At 54.9% G+C, this 12,110-nt stretch overlaps 1 protein-coding gene across 1 annotated transcript in view; it reads left to right on the forward strand.

The window, feature by feature from the left end:
- The window catches only part of SORCS2 (sortilin related VPS10 domain containing receptor 2), a 479,932-nt gene that overhangs the window by 73,071 nt on the left and 394,751 nt on the right, over nucleotides 1-12,110 (forward strand). The gene's annotated exons all lie outside the window — the stretch shown is intronic.

The following is a 12,110-nucleotide window of genomic DNA, read 5'->3' on the forward strand; positions in this document are numbered from 1 at the left end:
CCCCCCCCCCCCCCCCCCCGCTTCTCTGTCATCATTTCTACTCATCCTCCTGGAGGCTGGTATTTCCCATCCAGCAAGCCCTGGACCGACATGGCCAAGTGTGGGGTGAGGGGAGCCACGTGGAGTGGGAGGTGCCGGGCTTCCATCCAGGGATACGGGATGAGCTGTGTGCTCGCTGTTGTCTTAAGTGGCTGTTAGAACCTGGTGGGGACGGGACTTGTTCAAGAGAGATGGGAACATATGTATATGTATAACTGATTCACTTTGTTATGAAGCAGAAACTAGCACACCGTTGTAGAGTAATTATACTCCAATTAGATGTAAAAAAGAAAAAACAAAAAAAAGGGCATCTGGCCAGCAACTTGCGATGTAATCTCCCAATACCCTTAGGGGTAGTTAGGAGGATGCAAAGCAGACGCGAAGGCACAACAGTGAAAACGAAGACCAGCAGGCAGTATCTCCAGGATCAGGGGTGTGAGCTGTCTGGGAAAGGCTGGGGAGGTGGGTGGAGGGAAGGAACACGGGTGCTCTCTGCCTGCTGGGACCGTGGAAGCATGTCCCATCCTCCACACGGTCTTCCCCTGCCGCAGGGACCCACATGGAGGCTTGGCCGACAACGACCTGCCAGTCCTGTGTCTTCCCCATTGTGGTTCACTTCCCCCAGAAGTTAGGGGAGTGGGGAGTGAGCGGCACGCAGGGCCACACGGCCTCCGCTGTGGGCACTGGGTCTCAGTCCCCTCGGGACTTGGGGAGACGGGGCGGAACACGCGTCGGGGGTCTCAGGTGTGTCTGGTCTCAGGTGTGAGGCGAGGCGGAGGGGGACGTGAGGGGGATGCCAAGTGCTCGGTCCTTAGTCTCGGCATCTCCCCTCTGAGGCGTGTAGATGCACAGACTTTGAAAGTGTAAGGCGTTGAAATAATGCCGTTTGCAGCAACATGGATGGACCTAGAGATGGTCATACTGAGTGAAGTAAGAGAAAGACAAATCGCGTATGATATTAGCATATGATATCGCTTATATGCGGAATCTAAAAAGAAATGATACAAATGAACCTATTTGCAAAACAGAAACAGACTCACAGACTCAGAGAAGGAACTTCTGGTTATCGAGGGCAGGGCGGGGAAGGATGGGGGGAAGGGATAGTCAGGGAGTTTGGGATTAACATGTACGCGCTGCTGTATTTAAAATGGATTAACCAACGAGGACCTAATGTAGAGCACGGGGGAACTCTGCTCAGCTCTGCAGCCTGGATGGGAGGGGAGTCTGAGGGAGAATGGATACGTGTATATGTGTGGCTGAGCCCCTTTGCTGTGCACCTGAAACTATCACAACATTGTTAATTGGCTATACTCCAATATAAAGTAAAAGGTTAAAAAAAAAAGACGTCACTTGTGAGTATCACAGTTGCTGATACTGTTGTAACTATGACTGGAGCAGTCGGGTCCCCGCGTGGCCTCCTGCAAACCCCTCTTCCGCATCTGCGAAATGGGGAGATTCAATTCAATGCTGACCGTGACTGTGAGGTGGGAGGGCTTTGTGGGAATGGTGGGGGGCAGCACACGGAAAGGGGGAGTGTTAGCCCCAGAGGATGCCTCGCTCACCTCCCGGTGTGTGCCGGGCAGCAGGGTGCTGCGGGGAAGACCCAGGGCTGTGTGCACATTTGGGGGGGCAAAGCTCTTAGAACCTCAGAAGCCCCCAAACGGGACCTGGGGGGTAGGGTGGCCAAGTTGCCTTGCTGAACTGTTCCCTCTGGCATCTGATTGAAAGTCAGGCAGCCCCTGGATCTCCAGGGTTTACTGCGTGTGCCAGCCGAGGAGCAGGGGGCCCTTTATCAAGGGGCTTTGGAATAGGACAGCTGGGGGGTAAAATCTGGCTCCATCATTTGAAAGCTGTGTGACTCTGGGCACCGTCCCAGCCTCTCTGAACCGGACCTCAGTGTCCCGTGTGTGAACAGAGTTCTGTCACAGTCCTCCTTCCCAGGCTGTTTGGGAAGATTGGGTACTTGGTCATAGAAAGCTGGGTGCCCGGTAGGGGGGCGGGAGCCCAAGGGACCAGTGGGAGCACCCTGGTCTCCACTGCTCGCAGGCCTGGCCTCCAGCAGACCCCTCCGGGAGGAACGGACGCCCAGCCACCATGCCTCAGACACCGTGTTTTAATATCCAGCGCTCCAAGTTTCCGAACGAAATTGGATCTTCCCTGGCTGCCCTGTGACCTGGGCTTTATTAACTGCAGTCTTCCCCGCTGTGACCTTTCACCCCCCTCTCTGCTCTCTTGGCGTCCGGTCACTGCCCAGCCAGCCTGAAAACAGCTTCGTTACTCGGTGCCCTTTCCCCATGGCCAGTGGCTGTGAAGTATTGAAGGTTGGAGGCGTTTTGAATTGAATATGGTTCCACTTCACTTCTCCGTCACGGGGAGGGAGGGCTTGTTCGTTCATTCATTTGTTCATCCTAAAATTTAGCGTACAGAGTCTGCTCCACGCGGCACGAGCCAGTGGTCTTTGGAGTGTGAGGTGCGGGCCGGCCCGACCGAGATGCTTGCACTGGGCTCAGAGCCTTGGGTCCGTGTCCTGGCCACACCACTCGGCACCACGTTCGCCCCTCGCCGAGCGCGGCTTCTTCTTCCCTAGAACGGGTGTGCTGGTGTGCATTTCTCGGGGTGCCCGGGGCCTTGAGGTGAGCAGGGCGTGCTTGTGAACCCCGGCTCTCCAAGTGCAAACGTTCAGGGCCGGTGCTTCTTTTCTTGTAATGACTTTTGCTGACAGTATTTTCAATAGGCCTCATGTGCTTTTCTGGGAGTCCCGGGGCAGCTCTGTCGCCTGCCAAGTGCGTCCTGGCTCTTATCTCATGCGAGTCACAGCTTCCTCATCTGTAAAGCGGGGTTGAGCATCTCTAGGCTGTTGTGAGCGTTAGGTGGGCCATGTAGCCTGGGACCCAGCAGGTGCCCGGGAAGCAGATCTCAGCAGGTTGGAGTCTTGTGTTTCTCTGTGGATCAAGATCACGGGTCGCCTTTCCTTTAGGATGAAGTGGCCAGGCTTTCAGCGCTCACTTCCTGCGGCCTCTGGAATTCCATCCCCTTGCCATTTTGTGCCTCTGGTCTCCTGTGGTCTGGAAACCTGCACTGCTAAATTTACTATCTTTGTGAGCAAACTAAGAGTACATAGGCTCTGAGGGAGGGTTTGAGGGTTTGAGGTAGTTCTCCCGTGATGGAGGTAGGTGAGCTTCGGGGGGAGTGATGTGACGTTTACTGTGACACGCATCGGGCTTCCCTCCAGGGTCTGGCCGCCGTGTCCTGTCTTATTTATTTCCTCATTCTCTATTCCTCGTACTTGCACTGAGCACCCCAGTGCAAGAATGCAAGGCCAAGGGCGTCCACACAAGTGCCCAAACCCTCGGCTTGGAGAGTGTGATGTGCCGGGTGCAAAACCCCCGGTGAGGGAGGGGTACCGCTGCTCCAACCGCATAACCAGGAGATTTCTGTCAATTACTGGAAGTTAACACTCCCCCCGCCCTGCCCCGTGTGAGCTGAGCACTGACTGTCCAGGTTGCCTTCCAGCCGCTGGACACCCGTGGCCTCTGTTACTCCCAGAGGCAAGCCCCACTTTGCTGGGGGTGCAGAGAATCGTCCAGAATGCCGCTGAGATGTCCTAGGACATTGGAAAGACTGCTGTTACCCCCTGGCTCGAAAGGCAGCCCCCCCTACACCGCGTGCAGGAGACCCTGGGGTGCAAGGGGCCCCGGGCCCCGCATCCGGTGCTGCCCCAGCCGGCAGACACGGGTGGGGCTGAACTCCCAGCTCCAGCTCAGCAGGAGTCCCTGCACCCACCCGAAGGGACTTTATGTCTGTTGGTCCTGGGTCATTCCCCAGACCAGTCACTTCTGATAACCTCCTGTTTATCAAAGCCGTCTCCTACCCGCCAGCCCCTTGGCCCGGCATCTGGTGAAGGGCTTCTGCCCCAGGCCCCCCACTGGTTCCCGGCCTCCCCTCCCTCCAGGAACCTGGGGGACTCAGGTAGGCCTGGTTCTCGCCCACAGAACTTACCCTGCACCCAGGGAGCTTCTAAAAACCACTTCCCTGCTCGGGACCTTCCAGCCCCGCATCCCATGACCTCTGGGTGTACTCTCCACACTGGAATGACCAAGTGCCTGGTACCTGCTCTGGGCCTTTAAACATCTGGGCTCTGTTAATAGCTCCCCTCCAGACCCAGCTCAGCGACATCTCCCTCAGGAATCTTTCTCTGCCCCCCAGGCATGGCGAGGGCTTCCCCAGGCTCCCTCAGCTGAGTGGAGGGTGGATAGCGGGTGAGTGGTTAGTGCATGGGTGGGTGGAGGCCTCTTTTGGCTTCCAAAAGCTCAGCTTATAGTCGGAAGCAGCCGCATAGCACAAGGAGATCAGCTCGGTGCTTTGTGACCACCTAGAGGGGTGGGATAGGGAGGGTGGGAGGGAGGGAGACGCCAGAGGGAGGAGATATGAGGATGTATGTACACGTATAGCTGATTCACTTGTTATACAGCAGAAACTAACACACCACTGTAAAGCAATTATACTCCAGTAAAGATGTTAAAAAGAAAAAAAAAGAAAAAAATCCCAGCTTAAACCTGACTGCAGAGGCAGGGGATTGAGGAGGGAAGCAGAGGTGAAGAGGGGCCAGGGCAGGGGTAGATTTTCTGACATACAAATGTACCATCGAGGAGAGGGTGCTTTAAAGCCGAAGGGTTCTGTGACCTGGGCCGAAGGCGTTCCATCACCAGCTGATGGCTGCTGCGTTGCCCCCAAATGGAAGCAGATTCCTACGTGGGCTGCCTGCCGAATGCAGACAGGTTTGACGTGAGGAAGACAAGAAAAACAACCCTGAAAAGGTAACCGGGAGTCCCAGGGAGAATGTAGAGCTTTGAGGATCTGACATGCCCTTTGTGTTTCGGAATTCCTGGGGCAAACCAGGGTCTCATTATCCGCCCAGGAAACTGTTGATTTGCTTGAAGGTCAGAAGGAAAGATCATTAGATTAGATTAGCCTGGGCTCTGGACTCTGCTCTCCTCAACTCTCAGCTGAACTTCTGGAAGCAAGAAGGTCCCTGTCCACCCATGCCCCCTACCCCACCCACCAGGGAGCCCACACTGCCCACCGCATAAACTGGAGCGGAAGCCCATGGTACCAGGCCAAGGGGCTGGGCTGGGCAGTGCCAGCCTGTTGGACCCTCCAGCCCCCCTCCTCTAGCCCAAGATCCTCACAGCCTTCCTGGCACCATACATGAATCCTCTCCTGGAGCAGCATTTGCTCTGGGGTTTTCTTTTTTTTTATAGAAGATTGCTCTCTGATCTGGAGGCTGGACTGAACATGTACTGTGAGCAAAACGTGTCTCATTAAGACCCCGCTGGGCCTGTCAGCACACTCACCTGCCCGGGTTCTGGCATCCTCCCCATTTCACAGATGAGGAGACTGAGGCCTGGGTGTAAATGGCTTTGCCTGAGGTCACCAGGAAGTAAATGTAAGGGCAGGATGTGCTGCAGGCAGCGCCTTGTGCTTGGGGGCTGCTCCCGAAACTTCTCTGGACGTACACAGCACTTCATGAGCCTCCCCTCACGTCCAAGGTCATGTTCATTCTCACGGTGGCCTCTGGGAGAGCGACACGGCCCCACTTTACTGGTGAGGGGACTGAGGCTTGACAGGCGTCGCACAGCTTGAAGGTGGCAGCGGTGCTCTCCTGCTCAGGACCCGCTCTCACCCCTGCAGCCTCTGAGTTCTCACCTCCTGTGAGCACTGGTCCCCTGGCATCCTGGCAGAGGCGCTGACTGAGCCCCGAATCCAATCAGGCCCCCTCCTGGGTGATGCCGACTAGCGTCTTGGTGGGATGTCCCCCTGCCATGGCTTGTGGGGAGGCTAGGGCGTGTCATCCTCTGGGCCAGGTCTGCAGACTGATGGCCCGTCCTGGGACGCTCTGAGCCAGCCTGTCCACCTGCCAGCCCCTCCCGCAGGGCAGCGGCGTGGCGGTTCCTCCAGGGCCCAGCTGTGCTCGTCTGTGCCCTGGGGCTCTGGCCCCCAGAGGGCTGAGAGCCGAGCGCTGGCTTTCTGGCCTCTGAAGTGTTTGTGGAGCGGGGCTATGGGGGGACGCACCTGCGCCCTGGATGCCTCTGTGCACACCTCAGGGTGGTTCTCTCGTCCCTCACCCTTGGGGAGGAAGCCCTGTCATTATGCGCATGTGACAGGTGAAGCAACCGGGGCAACGAGGCTCAACGACCCGCTGACGGGTGTGCAGGAGTGGGAGAGCCGGGCTCGCGTCCGGGCGCTCCTGGGCTCATGTCTCCCCGCAGACCCCTGCTGCATCCCGGGCTGGGCGGGAGCTGCAGCCCTCCCTCCCCTGAGCAACCTGGAGTCTCAGTGCTTTGCCCAAACTGGCATTTACCTGGTGGGCAGTAATTCCCTGAACGTGATGGGGTCTCCATAATCACCATCTTCTCGGGCATCGTGCTGGCTTTGCATTTATTTTTAAAGAGAGAGAGGCCAGGACTATGGCGATGCCTCAAGAGAGCTGTCCACGAGGAAGGTGGTTTCTGAGAGATGCCAGCCACCCACGGTCCTCTTAGCCCTTCCTTTCCATGGGTCTAGCCTGTCGGATAATGTTTGAAACAGGGCAAGGTGCTGGGCTTGTGATGTTAGAGGTTCCAGAGTACAGCTGTTTATAGATCCAGGGACATCCCTCCCTCCCCTCCTTCAACAGGCGTTATGGAGTGTCTCTGCTGTGCGGACCCGTATTCACAGCCCTGGGGCAGCTCTGCCCACCAGGCATGGGGCGTTAGAGCACAGAGAGCAGCCTGGCATTATGCTTTGCCTTTGCTGCTACCACAGGTTCCCTCTTTTCGCACCAAATGGATCAGTTGGGATGCGGCTGCAGAGAAAGGAGACCCTTCTATCCGACTTCCTGAAAGGATATCTAACGCAGGGATTACCTGCTCTGAAAATCCATGGAAAGGCTTGAAGAGCATGCCAAAGCTTGGATCTCCAAGATGAAGCTTCTAGAAAACCCCCTTCCTGGCCCGCGGTCAGGAAGCCAGTGGTCAGTAAGCCCATCTGTGGAGCCACCCTCGCGGGTCACCATCCACCCCTGCAAAGCAGCTGTCTCCACACACCACCTCCCCCCGCACCCAACTCAGCCACTAATTTAAGTTTTGCTGAAGTGCTTCTGAGAACTGACATCCCAGCTGTGACCCTAGCTGTAAGCGGGGAGGGGGGGGTCCTAGAAATGTATTTTAAATGTTTCTGTTTACTAATGTACCTTCTCTTTTTCTGGTTGTTTTTCAAAAAGAGGAATTGAGGTAGCTTACAAAAATATAAAAGCAACATAAGATCAAACTAAGCAAGGAAAAAAATGAGAAAAAAAGATGGAGCTAGGGGGGCTTCCCTGGTGGCACAGTGGTTGAGAGTCCGCCTGCCAATGCAGGGGACATGGGTTCATGCCCCAGTCTGGGAAGATCCCATATGCCGTGGAGCGGCTGGGCCCATGAGCCATGGCCGCTGAGACTGCACGTCCGGAGCCTGTGCTCCGCAACAGGAGAGGCCACAACAGTGAGAGGCCCGCGTACCACAAAAAAAAAAAAAAAAAAAAAAAATGGAGCTAGGGACAGGCTTAGCGCATAAAATACTTGCTGTATTGCTAAAGGGGGGCCAAAGATGTGGCTCTGAGCTTCTTAGCAGTGAGAGTAAAGAGGGAAAGTAGAACAGATGCACGTAAACCCGTTGCTCAGGAGAGCTTTTCTGAACTGAATGGTGATACCAGTGGCTGTTGGGGTGATCCCATATCCTTGCAGAAAATGCAATGGTCAGTTTCATTCATTTATTACCTATAAAGCCTCAAAATGCAGTTTGGTGGCTTAATCCCCAGTCCCAGTTTACCAGGGTGGCTCTGCCAGAAACCAGGACAACAAGTTGAAAGGCAGCAGTCTCTGCGTTGTCAAGGGACGGTGAAGGCATTCCACTCCATGTGGTGTAGGAAACCTAGGTGGTAGCTGTCCAGCCTTGCACCACAGGGAGACACACCAGAAGGATCAGGGGATAGGCGCTGCGGGAGCCCGTATCCAGGGATACAGATCTGCCGCATTTGGAGACACGGATGAAGAGAGCATTCTGTATGCGCATCAACCTGTCGTGGGTTACGTTTGTATTTATAGCTAGTAGGACAAACTCAAAATAAAATTTGGTTTAAAAGTGTTTATTTCTGGGTCTCCCCCTCCCCTCCAACTTGCCTCCTGCCCGATTAGTCCTCCGTGTTGCATTTCTGCAACTTTCAGCTCCAGTGTGCGGTCACTGCCCAGGAGACATTGTCTTTACACCCACACTACAAGCTGCCCTTAACCTTCGAACCTCAAACCTTTCTGAAAACAGGCTGCACACAGATCAAATGCCCGTCTGCTGCAGCTTCTGACACGTTTGAGACGTTCTGGGTACTAGGAAGTTACCTGGAATTCAGGCCTCTCTCCTCCTCTTTGGGTGGCGTCACTCATATTCCCTAAGGACTAGAAGTCAGAACTCGGGCGGAGAGCAACGAGCACGCCTGGCCACGCACCCTACCCCCCGCCGCAGTTTCATATCAGGCACCCGCAGAACAACAGGGACTCCACGTGCGCGAGGTCACCTTCTTATTTCTGTGCCCCTTTAGGAAGAGGGATGGTGGTGCTGACATATCTTTAAAAACAATTGCATTCTCAAGAGGTGAAGATGGACGGATTGGACCAAAGTCAACCTTTGAAAAATGCCTGGGTTTTGGAACCGTGGTTGGCATTTCCAGAGTTTATATGAAAGAGTGTCTTTATTCTTAAACTGTGGCCGAATGGGTATTTGGGGACACCCCTCTCTTTTCCTTCTTAAAGCAGGATAACACCATCTTTCACTCATTGTCTCTCTTTTGTCCTAAACGGGAGGGAACCTTGCTTCTAATTCTGGGAGGGCAATGTTTACTGGGATATTTGGGTCTGATTCAACGTGGCGATGTGGGTGGAGGTGGATTGGGATGTGTTAGGGGGGCAGCTGCTGGGATTCAGTTAACTTGGCTAAGTCACTTAACCTCTTGGTGCCTCAGCCTCCCCTTTGTAAAATGCAGAGATGACCGGTACTGACCCTGTCCCGTTGTAGTGAGGAAGGAGGGATTTAACCCGAGTACAGCGCTCGCCCAGCGCCTGGTACCCAGGAATTGTCACTAGCAGGCGTGCAGCAGGCATCCGAAGAGAGCTACATAAATGAATTAACCTGCGACCGAATAATCGAGGCCGTTCGTCCCATCTCCTGCAGAGCCTGGTGCGAGAGCTTAATTAGTTCCGTGGAAACAGGGTGGCCCTGCCACACCACAGATCGAGCCACTCTTAGAACTGTGCCCCCGTCCAGAACGTCCCCGAATTGCAGAAACACAGCGCTGGGAAAGCAGGCACGTGGTAAAACGCAGCAGAGGACGATCAGAGGCCTTCCGCCTTCTACATGCTGCACAGAACTGTTTTCACTTGTCAGTCTTGCTGATGGAATCGGAGTGTGAGGGTCACTCTCGTGACAGCTGCCGCCCTGCTCTCGAGATGGGAACGCTGTTTCGGCGAGAAATCATTATCTTTCGAGTGGACCGGTTCGCCTGTCTCTGCTTGTCAGCCGAGTACTGCCTGACATGTTTGCAAGCCTAATTCCTTTGTAGCCCCCTCGTTTGGATCTGGGGTGTCATTTGACTGCTGAAGGTCTGAATTCAGCGGCTGCCTGCTGGAAACCCAGGTCCCCCTGTCCTGCCCTTGCCCCCCTTCCCCTCAGCCTCTGAGCACAAGGGCTTTCTCTGGACTCTCCAGCTCTGGGCTGTTCGTGGATCTGGTCATCTTGCTCTTATTCTAGAACTTTACATCCTCCCTTCCTCACAGACCCGTGTCGCGAACGCTCATTTCATGCCAACCGGTTCTTGCAAACCTGGAGAACTTTCAAACCTCCGTTGAGCCATTTGGGTGGGCGGTGTGTCCAGACCGTGGTGATGCAGCCTGGTGGGCTGATCTGTTGGGAATAATTGTGTCGGTTCCTCCCTCCTCTCACCTCTTGTCCCCTCCCTTGTGGCGTGAGTCCTCATGTGCTATAATGGCAGGGGCCTCTGAGGTTCAGTGCTGTCTGCTGGTGGGGGCTGGGGCATCTGGTTCCTTCTTATTCCTTTTCGGGCCAGAAATCAATGCAGAGGATCCTCATCTTCAAGTACTCATTGTGCCTCAGTGGCTGCGTTTGCTCCAGGCCTCACAAACACATTCCAGCTCTGACAGTGCCTCCTTTGCTCAGAACTGGGGCAGCTGCTCTGCCCAGGGGCTCCGTCAGGAAGGGAACCTGATCGGGCTCCCCTTTCACTCTGCACTCCTTCTCACCACAGAGTCTGGTTACACTACCCGGTTCTTCCCATGTTACTCAGCCCTGGGCCACCCTCCTGGCCCCATGCCCAGGCCTGACCAGTGGCCCAGAGATGAAGGTTGATGTTTCTGACAGGGTGATGTTATCACCGCAGGTTGCTGCCACATCTGTGTCTGGCCAGGGGGGCCTTTGCCTCCCAATGCATGTTTAAATATCAACATACAATTATTCAAGCACTTTCTGGAGGGCTTAGAGCTTTGTCAGAGCTATGGACATGTTTATGAAACAATGTCCCCCCTCCACCCCTTACAAAGTAGATCATGTGATGACATTCAGGGAAAAATATCAAGGTTTGAATGCGTAAGCCCATATACCTTGTTAATTCTGAATGCAAAGGACTTGGGATTACAAGGTATAAATTAACTCAGTTTGTATTACTGGACTGTTTGGTGCCATATACTATTTTGACTTAACGAGGATGTGGCTGTATATTATAGGGGACACCAAAGCAGCCTGGATCACAGAGTCTATTCTCAGCTCCTCCACTAATCGTGTGGCAAGCCCGGCAAGAGCTGGAGGTTAAGGGCAGCAGTGCTTGTCTGTGTGCGGTGACAGTCATGTCAGGGCCTTAGGCCCCCAGATTGGATGTCCCCAGTATACAGATGAGGAAACTGAGGCTGAGAGAGGTGAAATAATCTCACTGCCAGGCTCACCCAGCAGCAGGTGGTGGAGCTGGGATCAAAACCAGGTGGTCTGTCCTGAGGCCTCTGTTCCCAGCCCCTGGGTGCACGGCAGGCAGGGCCTCCGTCAGCAAACACCACCCACTAAGCTCGCCTGTCCCTGCCGGCCCCGGGGAGGGAGGGTGTGAACATCTGTGCTGGAAAGTCAAGGTGAGGATTCATTCATTGATGCGTGGATTCCTTCACTCACTCATTCACTGCCTCAGTAAGTGGAGTATCCGCTGTGTACCAGGCACTGTTCTAGGACACCGTGATGAACCAGACCAGGTCCCTGCTTCTTTGGGCTTTGTGTCCTAGTGGGGGGGACGGATAATGGACAGGAGCACGGGGGAGACGGTGTAGGGCAGCTGTGGGCTGTAGGGAGTGCGAGTACAAACGCCCAGTGGGAGAGGATGGGGGAGAAAGTGGAGTGAGAGGTGGAGCTGGCAGTGGAGTTCTCATCTGGAGTGGCCGTTGGCTGCGGGGGAGGCGGGACAAATGCCTGACACTTAGTGCCTGTGTCTGTGTTGACTGAGCGGAGTCTGTGCTGAGTGAGTGAAGGGGAGGCACTGTGTTCATCTGTTTGGGCTGCGTAAGGAAATACGACAGGCGTGGCGGCTTATCAACAACAGAAACGTACTTGTTCCCAGTCATGGAGGCTGCGAGTCCCACAGCGTGGTGCCAGCATGGCCCGGTTCTGGTGAGAACCCTCTTCCGGGTTGCAGACAGCTGCCTTCTCCTTGTATCCTCATGTGGCGGGAAAGGGGCGAGCTAGCTGTCTGGCCTCCTCTTATAAGGGCATTAATCCCATTCGTGAGGGCTCCGTCCTCATGACCTCACTAACGGCGCCCCCCTCCCTGGGTCCCACCTCTTAACACCATCACATTGGGGATTAGATCTTAACTCGTGAATTTGGGTTGGGGGAGGCACAAACATTCAGACCACAGTAGGCGCGGTGAATGGATGAACGGAGGGTGTGAGGAATGAACGGGTGAATGAAAGAGTGGAGGAACGAAGGGCAAGATGAATGGAGGAACCCGAGGG

Source organism: Monodon monoceros, unplaced genomic scaffold (genome assembly GCF_005190385.1).
Source record: "Monodon monoceros isolate NGI ecotype Baffin Bay Population unplaced genomic scaffold, NGI_Narwhal_1 Super_Scaffold_20, whole genome shotgun sequence".
NCBI classification, from domain to species: domain Eukaryota; kingdom Metazoa; phylum Chordata; class Mammalia; order Artiodactyla; family Monodontidae; genus Monodon; species Monodon monoceros.